The 18,300-nt window shown below is 44.6% G+C and overlaps 1 protein-coding gene across 2 annotated transcripts in view; it reads left to right on the forward strand.

Annotated features, from left to right (window-relative positions):
- crlf3 (cytokine receptor-like factor 3) overlaps positions 1-18,300 on the forward strand; it is a 40,895-nt gene that overhangs the window by 606 nt on the left and 21,989 nt on the right. The window lies entirely within an intron of this gene.

Here is an 18,300-nt window from a genome sequence, read left to right on the forward strand (position 1 = left end):
AAACGTTGGGATAGTCCCAGCCTCAACTACCTCCTCTGGCAGCTTGTTCCATACAAGGTCCACATATCCCTCCAAACCTGTCCTATCCATGTACCTGTCTAACTGTTTCTTAAACGTTGGGATAGTCCCAGCCTCAACTACCTCCTCTGGCAGCTTGTTCCATACAAGGTCCACATCTCCCTCCAAACCTGTCCTATCCATGTACCTGTCTAACTGTTTCTCAAACGTTGGGATAGTCCCAGCCTCAACTACCTCCTCTGGCAGCTTGTTCCATACAAGGTCCACATCTCCCTCCAAACCTGTCCTATCCATGTACCTGTCTAACTGTTTCTTAAACGTTGGGATAGTCCCTGCCTCAACTACCTCCTCTGGCAGCTTGTTCCATACAAGGTCCACATATCCCTCCAAACCTGTCCTATCCATGTACCTGTCTAACTGTTTCTTAAACGTTGGGATAGTCCCAGCCTCAACTACTGGGCGGCACGAACTTGGAGGGCCGAAAAGGCCTGTTTCCGGCTGTAGATATATGATATGATGATATGATACCTCCTCTGGCAGCTTGTTCCATACAAGGTCCACATCTCCCTCCAAACCTGTCCTATCCATGTACCTGTCTAACTGTTTCTTAAACGTTGGGATAGTCCCAGCCTCAACTACCTCCTCTGGCAGCTTGTTCCATACAAGGTCCACATCTCCCTCCAAACCTGTCCTATCCATGTACCTGTCTAACTGTTTCTCAAACGTTGGGATAGTCCCAGCCTCAACTACCTCCTCTGGCAGCTTGTTCCATACAAGGTCCACATATCCCTCCAAACCTGTCCTATCCATGTACCTGTCTAACTGTTTCTTAAACGTTGGGATAGTCCCAGCCTCAACTACCTCCTCTGGCAGCTTGTTCCATACAAGGTCCACATCTCCCTCCAAACCTGTCCTATCCATGTACCTGTCTAACTGTTTCTTAAACGCTAGGATAGTCCCAGCCTCAGCTACCTCCTCTGGCAGCTTGTTCCATACAAGGTCCACATATCCCTCCAAACCTGTCCTATCCATGTATCTGTCTAACTGTTTCTTAAACGCTAGGATAGTCCCAGCCTCAGCTACCTCCTCTGGCAGCTTGTTCCATACAAGGTCCACATATCCCTCCAAACCTGTCCTATCCATGTATCTGTCTAACTGTTTCTTAAACGCTAGGATAGTCCCAGCCTCAGCTACCTCCTCTGGCAGCTTGTTCCATACACCCACCACCCTTTGTGTGAAAAAGTTACCCCTCGGATTCCTATTAAATCTTTCCCCCTTCACCTTAAACCTATGTCCTCTGGTCCTCGATTCCCCTACTCTGAGCAAGAGACTCTGTGCATCTACCCCGATCTATTCCTCTCATGATTTTGTACACATCTATAAGATCACCACGTCATCCTCCTGTGCGAGATAACCACTTATGAGGTGTTTGCGCAATAATAAACCAGAATCAACCAGAACCATGGAATAGAGACCCAGCCTACTCAACTTCTCCAGAAAGCTCACACCCTCCAGTCCTGGCAACATCCTCGTAAATCGTTTCTGAATCCTTTCAAGTTTGACAATATCTTTCCAAAAACTACAACTGGTGCAGAGGCAACTCAGATATAACTTCATGGGAACTATTTCTCGGCATCTCATCTTTGCTGCCACCTTCTCATTTACATTTGTCCCGAGTTTCAGCTTTTAAATTAAGAATGTGACAGCACTGAGTTAAAGATTTTCATTTTGGATGTGACTTTTCACGCTGTCAGAAGAGTAGTTTGTGGAGGACTTCGAGCTTTTTGCACTTGTGTTGGTATTTTTTTTTAATGTATTGACTTTTTCTGGTTTATTATGTTAGCTATTGAGTACTGTGTTTGCAGGCTTGTTATGGTTCTTCAAGTAATATTGTCATTGTTTCTTTGTGAGTACATATGACAAGTAAACAATCTTGTCTCCTGAATTAGACAATAAACTGAAATGGAACTGAACTGAATAATGAAGATAGACACAAAAAGCTGGAGTAACTCAGCGGGACAGGTAGCATCTCTGGAGAGAAGGAATGGGTGACGTCACCCATTCCTTCTCTCCAGAGATGCTGCCTGTCCCGCTGAGTTACTCCGGCTTTTTGTGTCTATCTTCGGTTTAAACTAGCATCTGCAGCATAGATAGGTATATGGTCAGCATGAACGAGGTGGACTGAAATAACCCTTTCTGTGCTCGGCGCTTCTATGATTCTTGGTGGTTAGGCACATTGGATGTTCCCAATCTCTCACATCACCCTAATTTGGAAAGGGATCAATGTTACTTCATCACTACTGAGTCCACTTTCTGCAAGACCCCACTCAAAATCACTGTGGGAGCCCTGCCATTATCCTCTCGAGTAGATCCTCAGGATTGAGAGATTTTATTCCAGTCCGGTTTTGAGGAGATGGAGAAGGTTGATGTGGAAATTGCAGACTTAGTCGCATATGGGACAGAAGGTGCCTGATGTTCAGGTAGGCGTGATGATAAGCTCCTTTCCCCAGTTACGCAGGGATTCCGTGTACTCCCATGGTTTTTAATGCCTCCTACTTTGATCAGTCATGGTCAGAAATTCCAGAAAGTTGGTGGGGATGTTCCAAGAAGCACTTTCTTCAGAGGGTCAGAAGTGATTTAAGTCGTGGATCAAAATGACTGCAATGATGCTTACATTCTGAACAAAATGTACAAGATCCTTGAATAGTGTTGTGGTAATGAGTAGATGGAATGAAAATGAGGTAGATAGGAGGTCCAGACTGCACTCTAACTGGTGAGAGGATGGTTCAGTTGCTTGATAACAGCTGGGAAGAAACTGCCCCTGAATCTGGAAGTATGTGTTTTCAAACTTCTGTACCTCTTGGCTGATGGGAGAGTGGAGAAGAGGGACTGGCCGGGGTGCGACTGGTCCTTGATGATGCTGGTGGCCTTGCCGAGGCAGCGTTAAGTGTAGATGGAGTCAATGGAAGGTAGATTGCTTTGCGTGATGGTCTGAGATACGTCCACAACTCTCTGCAATTTCTTGTGTTCATGAACTGAGCTGACCCAACCATACTGTGATGCATCCCAATAAAATGTTTTCTACGGCGCATCTGTAGATGTTGGAGGGTTGTTGGGTACATGTCAATTTCCCCAGCCTTCTAAGGAAATAGAGGCGTTGGTATGCTTTCATGGCCATAGCTTCGATATGGCTCGTCCAGGACAAATTGCTGGTGATATTTATTCTTAAGAACTTTAAGTTTTTGATCATTTCCCTCCAAACCTTACCTATTCTTGTACCTGTGAAAGCTTCTTTTAAATGTCAAAATTCATGTATGTACAGCCCTTTGTGTGAAAAAAACCTGCCCTTCTGATCCTCTGTATATATTTTCCTCCTCAGCTGAAACCTAATTCTGAGGGACAATTTCTTCACGTAGAGTGTGGTGGGTATAGGGAATGAGCTGCCAGAGGAAATAATTGAGGCAATGCTGTAACAACATTGAAAAGTTATTTGGACAGGTATATGGATAGGAATGTTTTATAGGGATATGGGGCAAACATGGGCAGGTGTTTCTAGTGACTGGGGCATCATAGTCAGCATGGGCATGTTGGGCTGAATGGCCTGTTTTGCACTATATGACTCTAGTGAACAACTTGCAGAGCTTTGGAGAAAGTGGATGAAAGGGACTGATTGGATTGCTGTACAATGAACCATAATATATTCAATGGACCAAACGGTATTTCAGTGCTGTAATAGTTCCAGGATAAGTAGATTCAGTGATGTGTTTGAGGGATAAATATCAGTGCAAAGATACGAAGGCTACTCTCCCTCCCACTACTCTTTTCTGAAATAGTGTCATGGAACCTTTAGTGTTCATGGTCTTATCCAAAAGAATCTGAGAAATGCATGGGAGTGTCAGCTTGGGTTTTGTTCTTGAGTCTCTGGAAACTTGCAATTGAAAGCTCTGACTCAGGGATGAACGTGCTGCCAACTGAGTCACAGCTGACGACGAAGAAAATTTGATTATTAATACGAGGTAAATCAAAATCTTGTGAAGGGAGTTAAGTAAAGTATTTTGTGACCATGGGAAGCACGTAATTAGATTTCGGTATTGCAAAGGAAGTCTGTTGCTTTATTAAAAGAAAATCAAAAGCTGTAGATGCTAAAAACAGAAAATGCTGGAAACCCTTAGCAGACTGTGCCTTCTTTAGAAAGAGAAGTGGAGTTATGTATCAGGAAAACCTGCATCAGAACATAACAGTCATAGAGTTGTACAGCACAGAAACAGGTCCTTCGGCCCAAATCGTCAATGACGATTAAGATGCTCTGAGCTAGTCCATTTGACTGTTTGGCCCATACGCCTCTAAACCCTTCCTATCCATGTACCTGTGCAAATGCTTTTTCAATGTTATTGTATCTGTCTCAATTAGTTCATCTGGTAGCTCGTTCCATGTAACCACCACTCTGTGTGAAAAAGCTGCCCCACAGGTTCATATTAAATCGTTCCCCTCTCACCTTAACCCTACGTCCTCTTGTTCTTGATTCTCCTATCCTGGGCAAAAAAGCTTAGTGCGTTCACTTTATCAATTCCACTCAAGGTTTTAGACATGTCTATAAAATCACTCCTCAGCATCCTGCGCACCAAGGAATAAAGTCCTAGCCTGTCCAACCCACCCTACAGCTCAGATCCTCGAATCCTGGCTACGTCCTTGCAAATCTTCTCTGCACTCTTAAACCCAAATTGTTTGCCTTTGTATAAATTCTGCCTGGCCTGCTGAATTATTCCAGATTTTACTTTTTCAACTGTTATTTTATTTGGCTTCTATTTTGAATTTTTCTGTCAGTTTAATAGAAATAACATTTTAATATTTTGATAAGAAAAATTGGTTTGAACTGCTTATTGGAAATTGAGAGAATTAAAATGAGCTAAATTGTTATTAAGGGCTCTTGGTGGTCCATGAAATGCAATGAGAAATATGTGCATGTGTTTATTATTTATTAGTTCCTGAGCTAAGTGAGTCTGCTGGAAAAATTCAGCACACGTGATATCAGGCACAGGTGTTTTTGTTCATCTCCGCCTGCAGTTAAATAACTAACAACTCATTCTGGGTTGGAACAAGAAGGTTGAAAACGAAGGATGCATTTGGTTGCTAGAATCCAAATGAGGTGACATAATGGCAGATGTTTGCGGGAGATTAAAGTTAATTTGTCATTAAAGATCACAATTTAGTTTCTCTATTCCCTAAAGAAAAAGTCTGGAAGATTGGATGAACATCACAGTGCCTTTTCTTTTCATAATCTTTTGTGTTGCTTTTGTGTTCCCTTTTAACTCTCTTTATAATTTTTTTCCTTTTTTAATACTTTTTTGGGATCTTTAAAAACTATAAGGTGCCTTCCTGTTTCGAACAGCATGGACCTATGTCTATCTTCTGGAGGGGAAAGAGGGTGCAGTGATGGGTCACTGGATGTACGGCTAGTTACCACCATAGCACAACCAACACGACACCTTAGAATTGTTGCAGTACGAACGTAGGCCACTCAGCCCATCAAGTGTATGCCAACTCTTTCATCCGCAGTCTTGACAGTATCGTGCTTCTGATTTCCTACAGCTCTGCTTTCCCAATTGCCTTCTGAAGCCACTGAATGGTTTATCCACCATCCCAGTGGACAGTAAATTCCAGATCATTATTACTTTTTTTTTAAAGAAAAAATGTTTTTCCTAGCATTCCCCTCATTATAAATCGGTACTCCTTCTGACTGAACTACCTGCTAATGGGGAAAGCTTTTCACAATGCTGATCATCACCTTGTAAACATCTAAGAGCCATCATTACTGCACAGAAAATGATCTAATCGTCAGTCTGACATTTGATCTGAAATCACTTCTGTCTGGAACCATCTGATGTAGCCCAGTCCATCACACAGACCAGACTTTCCACCATTTACTCAAGGGTGAAGAGGAAAACGTTGGTGCATATTTTTTTTAAACTGAGACGGTTCAAGTTGGTGCACTGTCGGTAGTATGAATAATTCTGTTAATTTTTACCCGGCTTACAACTTTCAGCTGAATGCACTGGTTTGGAAGCTTCTGATCATACCCGATCTCAAGCTAAGCAGGCACGGGCTTGGCTGTTATAGAGATGATGCAGTGACACTGAAGTAGAGGAAGAGGGGGAGAAACTTTATTTAGATCCATGTGCATTTCCTTCCTGATTTGGAGTTCTTGAGCAAGGCAAAAAAAGGTCTGTTGATTAAAGGCTGGGGGGTGGGTAATTGATGAAAATAGCTGACTTCCGGAGTGTGTCTGACAAGTCCATTTTTTTGTGGCTGGAATTCGAAGCAAACACTCCTTGTATCGCACCTTTGCAATGTCCCGAGGTATTTCCTGGTAGTTATCTACAACATGTGGTGATAGTGGTTGGTATTAGAATTAGAGAGGCAGCACGATTTAGGGAGGAATGTTCAGAGCCTGAGCCCTTGGTAGCAGAAGGTTGTGGTGGAGTGATGAAAATCAGACGAGCAATAGCCCAGAGTTGACTGGATGCAGACACGAGGGTTGTCTGACTACTGGTGGTTACAAAAATAGATACACTGCTATGCCATGGAGGTATTAGAAAATGAGGGTGAAAGTTTAATAGTTTAAGATGCGGCTGAAATCTTAAGAAAATGGCTGGCTGAGTTTTAGATGGTTTATGTTTATGGAGAATAGAACAAGGGATTTATTCACAAAATGCTGGAGTAACTCAGCAGGTCAGGCAACATCTCGGGAGACGTTTCGGAACAAGGGAAGTTGGCTGGGAGCGTGTTGAAATTTTCTCGTTTGGAGACAAACAAGAAATGGATGACTGTTCCAGCAGATGGTGGAGTCAGAGAGGTAGAAGTAGATGGTAGACATAAACAGAGGTAGAAGTAAATGGTAGACATAAAAAGCTGGAGTAACTCAGCAGGTCAGGCAACATCTATGGAGAAAAGGAATTGGTGACGTTCCGGGTCGAGACCCTTCTTCAGACCTACTTCAGAAGTAGATAGTTGGTTCTGTGGTGGCATGGTATGTGGTTGGAAGGTCATCTTGCCACATGTGACATCCAAGACTGTGCAGACGGGTTTGTTCTTGGACTATTGCCAGGGAGAGGAACAACCCTAGAGAACACATTTTGTGACCGGAATATTTTGTGAAGACACCTCACATTGGATGTTGGAAAACCACTCTGACAATCTAGAAACCACATTGGAGTTGTCCAAGGCCAGTGGGATAATGTGCAGAGCCAAAGTTAGGTCCTCAGGAGATACTGGAGGTAATATGTAGCAGGCAGAGAGAATTCTCAGGCAACAACAGGATAGATAAGAATGGAAACGGACGAGTGGAGTCCTGATTCCTCACCCCACCCACCAACCCTGAAGGATGTCTACCGGAGCAACACTCTTTAATGCTGATGTCAGGTTTTTAAGATTAATTGTATTCTGTGCCCATAAAAGGAAACTTTATTCTTGCAATATGTTACAACTACTTTATTAATACGAACAAATTTAACCACTGGATATATCGATATTTTCTACAAATGCACCCTAAAGCCTTACATGCCATACAACATTCAGCTCACAGGTTTGCTATGTGTGAAAATAATTTTCACACATAGCAAACCTGTGAGCTGAATGTTGTATGGCATGTAAGGCTTTAGGGTGCATTTGTAGATGGAATTAAGAAAATATCGATATATCCAGTGGTTAAATTTGTTCGTATTAATAAAGTAGTTGTAACATATTGCAAGAATAAAGTTTCAAACACATTTAAAATTAGATGAACATTCCTGACATAAACCCCTTCATTAGAAGTAGTATGACAAATTGACTGCTGTATCACACAGAGGGTGGTGGGTGTATGGAACGAGATGTCAGAGAAGGTAGTTGAGGTAGGAACTATTGTAATGTTTAAGAAACAATTAGACAGGTACATGAGATAGGACAGGTTTAGAGGGATATGGGCCAAATGCAGGCAGGTGGGACTAGTGTAGAAGGGACATGTTGGCTGGTGCAGGCTAGTTGGGCCGAAGGGCCTGCTTCCACGCTGTATGACTATTGCTCTATTTGCTGCATTTTCGGAACAATATACTCAAGATTTCATGGTATATTTAAGATCATACTGTACTGTGGTTTCATGAAGCATTTGCATCAGTGTGCTCCTGTCAAGTGTAGTGGTAGTAATGGCAAGTGTCTGGTTAAGAAATAGACTGAATAAATGAAAACTCCAAGGTGAGTGCTGCAGTCCTTGGGTGTGGGCTTAATTACGTACAAAATTAGATGAGTTAGTCAGGTACAAGTCTGAGAAGGTAGCTCAGGGTTGTCCATTTCTAGTAATGATCCATCTGACAAATCTATTAGGCAAAACTGATGCATCATATGTTATTGACAACGAAAACCAAATTCGGAATGGACGTTTTTTAGGGCTATGTATTTTAATGATTGTTTGTTTTGGATCAAATGCCAATCTAGTCTCTGAGTCAGAAATCATGTACAGAAGCAGAGGACTGCAGAGTAAAGAGATCCAGAACTAAGGATGAGGGCTTTGGAGTGGACTTTAGTGCCCCTCTTTGCAGATGGTGAAGTACTGGGTAAAGCCTTGATTGCACTTGCCTCTGTCACCAGAGTTTTACAAACTAGCTCAGTAACAAATAAAGTACAAGAACGTCACATGGAAACATAGAAAATAGGTGCAGGAGTAGGCCATTCGACCCTTTGAGCCGGCACCGCCATTTAATATGATCATGGCCGTAAATCAGTACCCCGATGCCCGTGACATCACTGATGCCAATGGGCAAAATACAAAACGCTGCAGGAACTCAGTGGGTGAGGCAGCTTTTGTGGAGGGGATGGGCAGGCAACGTTTCGGGTTGCGATCCTTCATCAGTCTGAATTGGTGTATATCCATTTCCCCCAACAGATGCTGCCTGGCCACCAGAGTTACTCCATTACTGTGTTTTGCTCAAGATTACAGCATCTACACCTTCTTGTGTCTCCACATAATGTCTACAGGACTGAATGAATCCCAACTTTCATTGAGAAAAGTGGAGGCAGAAAGGGAAATTGTTTCAAAAATAATTATCTGTTTAATGTCTGCTTGTCGGTCAGAAAGAATCTTTGGGGAAGAGGTTCTAAGAATAAGCAAGCGGGACAAAAAAGGGAAGTGTACGTATCAAAGAATGTTGCAGGGTCATAGTGAGATTGTGGAACCATGGCAGCTGCTATACTAGTCCATCACAGTCTTACGACAGTGTGCTTTGAAATACTGCCTTCATTTTGTCTGATAGGTCTCACTTTGGTGCTGTTCCCACTCCACCTGCCCTCTCCCACTGCCAATTCAACAGAATTCATTGCCACAGACAGCTGTCAATGGATATTTTTAAGGCAGAGATAGATTCATGATTAGTAAGGGTGTCAGAGGTCATGGGGAGAAGGCAGGAGAATGGGGTTGAGTGGGAACGATAGTTGAGTGGGGCGGCACGGTGGCGCAGCGGTAGCGAATGCAGCGCCGGAGACTCAGGTTCGATCCTGACTACGGGCGCCGTCTGTACGGAGTTTGTACGTTCTCCCCATGACCTGCGTGGGTTTTCTCCGAGATCTTCGGTTTCCTCCCACACTCCAAAGACGTACAGGTATGTAGGTTAATTGGCTGGGCAAATGTAAAAATTGTCCCTAGTGGGTGTAGGATAGTGTTAGTGTGTGGGGATCGCTGGGTGGCGCGGACCCGGTGGGCCGAAGGGCCTGTTTCTGCGCTGTATCTCTAAATCTAAAAAAAACCAGCCATGATTGAATGGCGGAGTAGACGCTGGGCCGAATGGCCTAATTCTGCTCCTATCACTTTTAACATGAATAATTTGGAGAGTTAGTGTCTTGTTTGCCTCATTGCAGGGCGCACTTGGCTGAATCATTACACAGTCTGCTCGAGCATGAAATTTGGGGCTGATAATCTCGTGCTAAACTGAGGAAATACTAGATTTTCACAGTAGCAATCTCAAAAATCTTCTTCCCTGTACTCTCTGTGGGTGGAGGTGAAAGACGCCATAGTATTCTCCAAATAAGAGCAGGGATATTTTCCCCAGTACCCCGAACAATATTTATTCTCAATTAACAACACCAAAAATGATTTTGCAGTGGTCTACCTAGGTTGTTTGTGAGAGTTTTCTGTATTCAAACCAAATCTGCTTCTTTGTGTTTCACTGGTTGAGAAGTGCTTGGGCACTACGTAAATGGAGATTGTTTCTTTATTTTTGCACTTGGCAAGAGGAAAGGTAGAAACGCCGTCTATTATGAATCGACTGAGTAATAATTTAGCAGATTTGAAACTGGACCCTGAGAAGTTTGGGCAAATCTCGTTTCATTAGAAGGCTGATTTCCGTGCCGCTTTGGAAAATAGTTGATAATCATTTCAAGGGTAAGAATGTGAGGGAGAAATGAATGCAAGGTTACGTAGATAGGTTGAAATGAAGTAAGGAGAGTGGAGGCCAGAGAAACATTAAACATTGGCACAAACCTTCAGCTGAATGTTTCACAACACAGAGGTTAAACAATAAATTGCTGATGTTTGCCCTAAATCTGTTTCGAATACCGTCTTAATTTCTGAAGTTCAACATTATCCATCTTTTGATAATCAACTAACTCAGGATGTGGCTGCATGGTTTACTCCTGTTAATAATACTAGTTAATAATAACTTGACTTTGCGATTTGTTTTGTCAAACTCCTTTTCAAAATGAAAACTGGTTCAACTGCTGCAGGCGGAAACGTGTGGAAACCACATTTATTATCTTGCCTTATTTTGTCGGTATACTTCTTCATTTAGTAGCTGTTATGTGTTAAGTATATTATTTATAAAGTAGCACTGTGGCATCACTGACAGGACATAGGTATCTCTGACAAAGCCAACTCCTTATACCTCCTGAGAAAGTAATCGTCAAGTTTCTTCTTGAACTGCTGTTGCAGTTTCTTACAGCTTTAAGGCTAGTAAAAAAATAATGTGAATTCTTTGAACCCTGAAGAACAACAGAAAATACAAAACAGGCCTTGGTTGGTAAGTGAGTTACCCATTTTACCATGAGAGCATCCACACCAAGATGTCTTGCTCTGTGCCGCTGTGGGTGAAACTAGGCTGCACAGCCTTGGTAATTCCCTTGTACACCCCAGATACTGCAGATAGACAATAGACAATAGACAATAGGTGCAGGAGTAGGCCATTCAGCCCTTCGAGCCAGCACCGCCATTCAATGCGATCATGGCTGATCACTATCAATCACTATGCAGCGCCGGAGACTCCGGTTCGATCCTGACTACAGGTGCTGCACTGTAAGGAGTTTGTACGTTCTCCCCGTGACCTGCGTGGGTTTTCTCCGAGATCTTCGGTTTCCTCCCACACTCCAAAGACGTACAGGTATGTAGGTTAATTGGCTGGGTAAATGTAAAAATTGTCCCTAGTGGGTGTAGGATAGTGTTAATGTGTACGGGGATCGCTGGGCGGCACGGACTTGGAGGGCCGAAAAAAAGGCCTGTTTCCGGCTGTATATATATGATATGATAATCAGTACCCCGTTCCTGCCTTCTCCCCATACCCCCTCACTCCGCTATCCTTAAGAGCTCTATCCAGCTCTCTCTTGAAAGCATCCAACGAACTGGCCTCCACTGCCTTCTGAGGCAGAGAATTCCACACCTTCACCACCCTCTGACTGAAAAAGTTCTTCCTCATCTCCGTTCTAAATGGCCTACCCCTTATTCTCAAACTGTGGCCCCTTGTTCTGGACTCCCCCAACATTGGGAACATGTTATCTGCCTCTAATGTGTCCAATCCCCTAATTATCTTATATGTTTCAATAAGATCCCCCCTCATCCTTCTAAATTCCAGTGTATACAAGCCCAATCGCTCCAGCCTTTCAACATACGACAGTCCCGCCATTCCGGGAATTAATCTAGTGAACCTACGCTGCACGCCCTCCATAGCAAGAATATCCTTCCTCAAATTTGGAGACCAAAACTGCACACAGTACTCCAGGTGCGGTCTCACCAGGGCCCGGTACAACTGTAGAAGGACCTCTTTGCTCCTATACTCAACTCCTCTTGTTACGAAGGCCAACATTCCATTGGCTTTCTTCACTGCCTGCTGAACCTGCATGCTTCCTTTCATTGACTGATGCACTAGGACACCCAGATCTCGTTGAACTCCCCCTCCTCCTAACTTGACACCATTCAGATAATAATCTGCCTTTCTATTCTTACTTCCAAAGTGAATAACCTCACACTTATCTACATTAAACTGCATCTGCCATGTATCCGCCCACTCACACAACCTGTCCAGGTCACCCTGCAGCCTTATTGCATCTTCCTCACAATTCACACTACCCCCCAACTTAGTATCATCTGCAAATTTGCTAATGGTACTTTTAATCCCTTCGTCTAAGTCATTAATGTATATCGTAAATAGCTGGGGTCCCAGCACCGAACCTTGCGGTACCCCACTGGTCACTGCCTGCCATTCCGAAAGGGACCCATTTATCCCCACTCTTTGCTTTCTGTCTGTTAACCAATTTTCTATCCATGTCAGTACCCTACCCCCAATACCATGTGCCCTAATTTTGCCCACTAATCTCCTATGTGGGACCTTGTCGAAGGCTTTCTGAAAGTCGAGGTACACCACATCCACTGACTCTCCCTTGTCAATTTTCCTAGTTACATCCTCAAAAAATTCCAGTAGATTTGTCAAGCATGATTTCCCCTTCGTAAATCCATGCTGACTCGGAACGATCCCGTTACTGCTATCCAAATGCTCAGCAATTTCGTCTTTTATAATTGACTCCAGCATTTTCCCCACCACTGATGTCAGACTAACTGGTCTATAATTACCCGTTTTCTCTCTCCCTCCTTTCTTAAAAAGTGGGATAACATTTGCTATCCTCCAATCCACAGGAACTGATCCTGAATCTATAGAACATTGAAAAATGATCTCCAATGCTTCCACTATTTCTAGAGCCACCTCCTTAAGTACTCTGGGATGCAGACCATCAGGCCCTGGGGATTTATCAGCCTTCAGTCCCATCAGTCTACCCAAAACCATTTCCTGCAGCAAAACACAAAGTGCTGGAGGAACTCAGTGGCTCAGGCAGCATTTGTGGAGGGAATGGACAGATATTGTTTCAAGTTGGGACCTTCCCTCCAGCACTTTGCTTTTCAGTAATTTACTTGATGGCTTGCGAGAGGGGCAGAGGGAGAAATAGCTAGACTTGGTTCTACCAACAGTCTGAAGAAGGGTCTGGACCCGAAACGTCACCCATTCCTTCTCTCCAGAGATGCTGCCTGTCTCGCTGAGTTACTCCAGCTTTTTGCGTCTACCTTTGGTTCTACCACACATAGTTTAAAGAAAGCTTGCCACTATAACGCGACTTTGAAGCATGGTTGAGTTTTCTTTTTGATTTTTTGTCATTTTTTGTTGGTATCATGGTGAAACCTAGAATTAATTCTCCTTGGCTGGTGCTGAGATACCTACTTGAACATTGTGGGTTCTTTACTGGAGATGGTTTAAAATCACTGTGCCATTATTTGTTCTCAGGTTAAACCAAATTTAATTGCCGAGTTCCTTCAGCATTTTCACTTGTGGTTTCCTCAAGATTCCAGCATCTGCAGTTCCTTGTATCTACCTTGAATTATCCGTACCTAATTGAAGGTGTTGGTGAGCTGCCTTCTTGAACCCTGCAATCCTTGAGGTGCGGGTATGCTCAGGGTGTTGTTAGGAAGGGAGTTGCAGGAATTTGACCCAGAAACAGTGGAGGAATGACGATGTGGGTCCAAGCCATGAATGTTTCAGTGCTCTTGCTGCCTTTGTCCTTTAAGCTGTTGAGGGCGTGGGTTTGGTAGTTGCTGCCTAAGGAGTCTTGGTGAGTTGCTGCCGTGTATTTGTTAGATAGTACAACACTGTTGCTGTGCAGTGAGCGAATGGCTGTGGATAAGGTGGCGGTTAGGTGGGCTGGTGTGTCAGGTATGGTACCGGGTATCATGAGTGTCGTTGAAGCTACACTCCTAGTCATGGAGATGTATGGCAATGGGGCATGGAAACAGACCCTTCTGCCCACCTTGTCCAGGCAAGGGAGTATTTCATCACGCTCCTGATGAGCCTTGTAGATGGTGGCCAGGCTTTGGGGAGTTAGGAGGCAAGTTATTCACTGCAGGATTCCCAGCCTCTGAACAGCTCCTGTAGCCACATAGTGTACATGGCTACTGCAGCTCGGTTTCTACGAGCTAAGATCTTGTGGCTCTGCACTGTGGCTTTGCACTGCCAAAACACTGGCTGTTACCCACATAATTATATATTTTGAAGAGGAATGTGGTGTTGTTTTGGAATGCTTGCAAACCAATTCTAATCCACCAGCTAGCTTTCACTTTCTGCCCAAAACACAGGGTTACACTAGATGATTACATGAACAAGTTGTATATCAAGCTATTTTGCAACGTATGCACATTATTTACATGTAAACATGTACAATTATGATTAGTAGACATAGAGGGTATCACAGTGCTTAACCCAGCCCTAATAACCAGGGCTTTATCTCTCCAACCTTAAATAATGGACCTGTTAACCCCCGCAGCTAGGCAAAGTCAGCAGAGTAACATACCTGGAATGCTGTTCTGAGTGTCTCGTGCCCGATGGGTCATCTAATTGCATCGGCAAAGGTGATATACTGTAACATTTGCTTTTTAAGAATACATCCCGCAGAATTTTCTTCTCCTTAACATGGCATGTTTTTTTGACTGGCTAACTGACTGAAAGATACAGCGTGGCTGGAAACAGGCTCTGCGGCCCACCAAGTCCACGTCGACAACCAATCGCCTGCTCACACTAGTTCTATGTGTAGGAAAAAAACTGCAGATGCTGGTATAAATCGAACGTTGACACAAAATGCTGGAGTTACTCAGCAGGTCAGGCTACATCTTGAGAGAGAAGGAATGGGTGACGTTTCGGGTGGAGACCATTCTTCAGACTGTTGTCAGGGGAGGGGGCGGGACAGGGTCACGAAACGTCACCCATTCTTTCTTTCCCGAGATGCTGCCTGACCCGCTGAGTTACTCCAGCAATTTGTGTCTACACACTAGTTCTATGTTATCCCACTTTCTCCTCCACTCCCTACACGCAAGGAACAATTTACAGAGGGCCAATTAACCTCCAGACCCGCATGTCTTGGGGATGTGGGAGGAAACTGGAGCACCTGGGCCGTTCCAGGAGGTCACAGAGAGAGCATGCAAACACCACGCAGATAGCACCCCAGGGCCCGATTGAACCCAGGTCTCTGGCGCTGTGAGACAGCAGCTCCAGCAGCTCCATCTTTATGTTGTGCAACAAGTATTTTGATCCAAATTCCGTTTGCAATGAACTTTTTGGAGCTGAGTGTACAACCGAGCCTGTATTCCACAATACCAACGAGGTTCCAGCTTCATCCCTCTGGTGTTTGCTTCAGCAGTACACGGCAGGAAAGATGTTGCACGTTCCTTCTTCCAGATGAATAAGGCAGCTTTGGGGTTTGTCTGTACATGAGCTTGAAAATGGCAGGTGTGGATATGCGAAAACCAGAGGAAATGAGAAAGAGTGGGGCCACGACAGTGAGGAATTGAAACCAAACAAGGCCAAACGCGTTGCTGGGTCATTTTTAAGCCAGGCAAAAACAAATAAATCCAACCACCAAAGTGCGGCTCTTCCTGGTTAAATTGGTAGCATATTTACCAGTTGAGTGAGATCTGGCTTTCAACCATTTTACTTCAATGTGCATCCGAGGCTGACTGAAAGGGGTTTAATTTTCAAAGCTGTCATCTTCCTGATGAAGTATTGTGTGACTATTTAAGCAGGGTATTAGCTACAAGGTTGGAGAAGGAAACTAATTGTTTTCTCTGGGATACTGGAGGTTAAACTTTAGAGATACAGTGCGAAACAGGCCCTTCGGCCCACCAAGTCTGTGCCAACCATCGATCACCCCGTACACTCGCACTATCCTACACACACTAGGGACACTAAGTTTTTACAGTATCCAATTCACCTACAGATCTGCACATCTTTGGGATGTGGGAAGAAACCGGAGCACCCAGAGAAAACCCACGCGGTTACAGGGAGAACGTACAAACTCCATACAGACAGCGCCGGCAGTCAGGATCTAACCCGGCCTCTGGCACTGTAAGGCAGCAACTCTGCCATTGTGCCCCCCACTAGACTGATAGAGGTTTATAACATGAGGCATGGATAAATGGGGTAGGCAGTCCAAACCCTTTTCTCCCAGGGTTGAAAAGTCAAAGACTAGAGGGCTTAACTTTAAGGTGAGAGGAGCAAAGTTTAAAGGAGATCGGCGGGCAGGTTTTTTAACACAGAAGGCAATGGATGCCTGGGGTGGTGACAGGGTTGCCAGCTCCCTCACTCCCAAATACGGGACAAGGTGGCGTCACCGCCCCGCGCCCCACATGACCTCGCCCAGCCAGCGGCCACGTGCTTCCGCTCCACCAATGACAGCCGCCCAGGCCGGGTGGGAGCACGTGGCCACTGGCTGGGTGAGGTCACGTGGGGCGCGGGGCGGTGACGTCACCTTGTCCCGTATTTGGGAGTGAGGAAGTTGGCAACCCTACTAATACGGGACAAGGGCGGTCCCGTACGGGACAAGGGCGGTCCCGTACGGGACAAGGGCGGTCCCGTACGGGACAAGGGCGGTCCCGTATGGGACAAACCAATTTAGCCCAAAATACGGGATGTCCCGGCTAATACGGGACAGTTAGCAACCCTAGACGGTGATGGAGCCAGATTAAATAGAGGAGTTTAAGAGGCTTTTGGATAGGCACATGGATAGGCTTGTGAATATATATATAATGTGCATGAAAATAACTGCAGATGCTGGTACAAATCGAAGGTATTTATTCACAAAATGCTGGAGTAACTCAGCAGGTCAGGCAGCATCTCAGGGTAGAAGGAATGGGCGACGTTTCGGGTCGATGCCCTTCTTCAGACTGTGCATCTGTTTATACCTTTGGTTTAGATTTGAGACATCTTGGCGTACAATTTCTCTTGGTCAGCAGCTAACACAATCTCCGCATATTGCCCGCTATTCATGCAAGTCGCAAAACAGTGAAGTTAAGCAAATAAGATCTCAGCCAGAGCAGGTGTTGGCTTCAGCTGAGGATCGGCACAAGATTACACAGCAGGGATTTTGGGAGTCAATCCAGCCCTCTTCCAGAAATACTGCGGCCCACCCAACACTGGGGCCACCCAAGGTTTTGATTCCTTCTTTGTTTTGATGTCCTAGCCTGACTTTCCTGTATTCCCTGGGATTTTGCGGAATGATGGTTGACCGCATTCAAACAGGCGAGATTCTAGGAGGCCTCGACAGGGTGGACGTTATCACAGTGGAGAATCACGAACGAGGGGGTTAGTTCGAACGGAGGTGCACCAAAGTGTTATCTCTGGGGGCAGTGAAGCTCTAGATTTATTAGCCCTTGGAGCTGGCAGTGGCTGGATCATTGGATATAGTTAAGATGGAGATGAATATTTGAAAGATTAAGGAATTGAGGATCATGGGGAACTGATATAGAAGAAGCTAGCATGGAATAGTCACGAAAGAACTGATTTGTGGGGCAGGATTGAGAGGGATGCTGCTGGTTTATTTTGTAAACGCCTTACTCCTTTTCCGCGGATCCACCTGATTCCTCCCGACCTGTTCTGCATCTGTTCATCACGTTCCTCCTCTTTCACCTCATGGATTCTGTTTTAATGTCCTTCCCTACTTTTCTTCCTCTGCAATCTGGTTCTTTCTGACTTTTATTTACTTACCTCCCAAAATTATCTGCAATTGTTGTTGTTGTTGCTTTTCAATGATTTTTCCTGCTGGGGTCATGGCTAACTGCACCTTATAATCTGCTTGGGTAGCTTGCAACTCGATGGTATGAACATTGAATTCTCCAGTTTTGAGTACTACCTCCCCCACTCCCTCTCTCTTTCCTGTCCCCCCCTCTCCCACACCCATGCACACCTATTTTTCCCACTATCCCACCTTCTTTCCCTATCCCTTGATTGTACCTTCCACCTACATCCACCCCCCCCCCCCCCTCGGCTTTACATAGAAACATAGAAAATATGCAGGAGACCATTTGGCCCTTCGAGCCAGCACCGCCATTCATCCACAATCAGTAACCCGTGCCTGCCTTCTCCCCATATCCCTTGATTCCACTAGCCCCTAGAGCTCTATCTAACTCTCTTTTAAATTCATCCAGTGAATAAACTGAACTGAATGTAGCATATGCAT

The sequence above is a fragment of the Rhinoraja longicauda genome, chromosome 6, assembly GCF_053455715.1.
Source record: "Rhinoraja longicauda isolate Sanriku21f chromosome 6, sRhiLon1.1, whole genome shotgun sequence".
Taxonomy (NCBI): domain Eukaryota; kingdom Metazoa; phylum Chordata; class Chondrichthyes; order Rajiformes; family Arhynchobatidae; genus Rhinoraja; species Rhinoraja longicauda.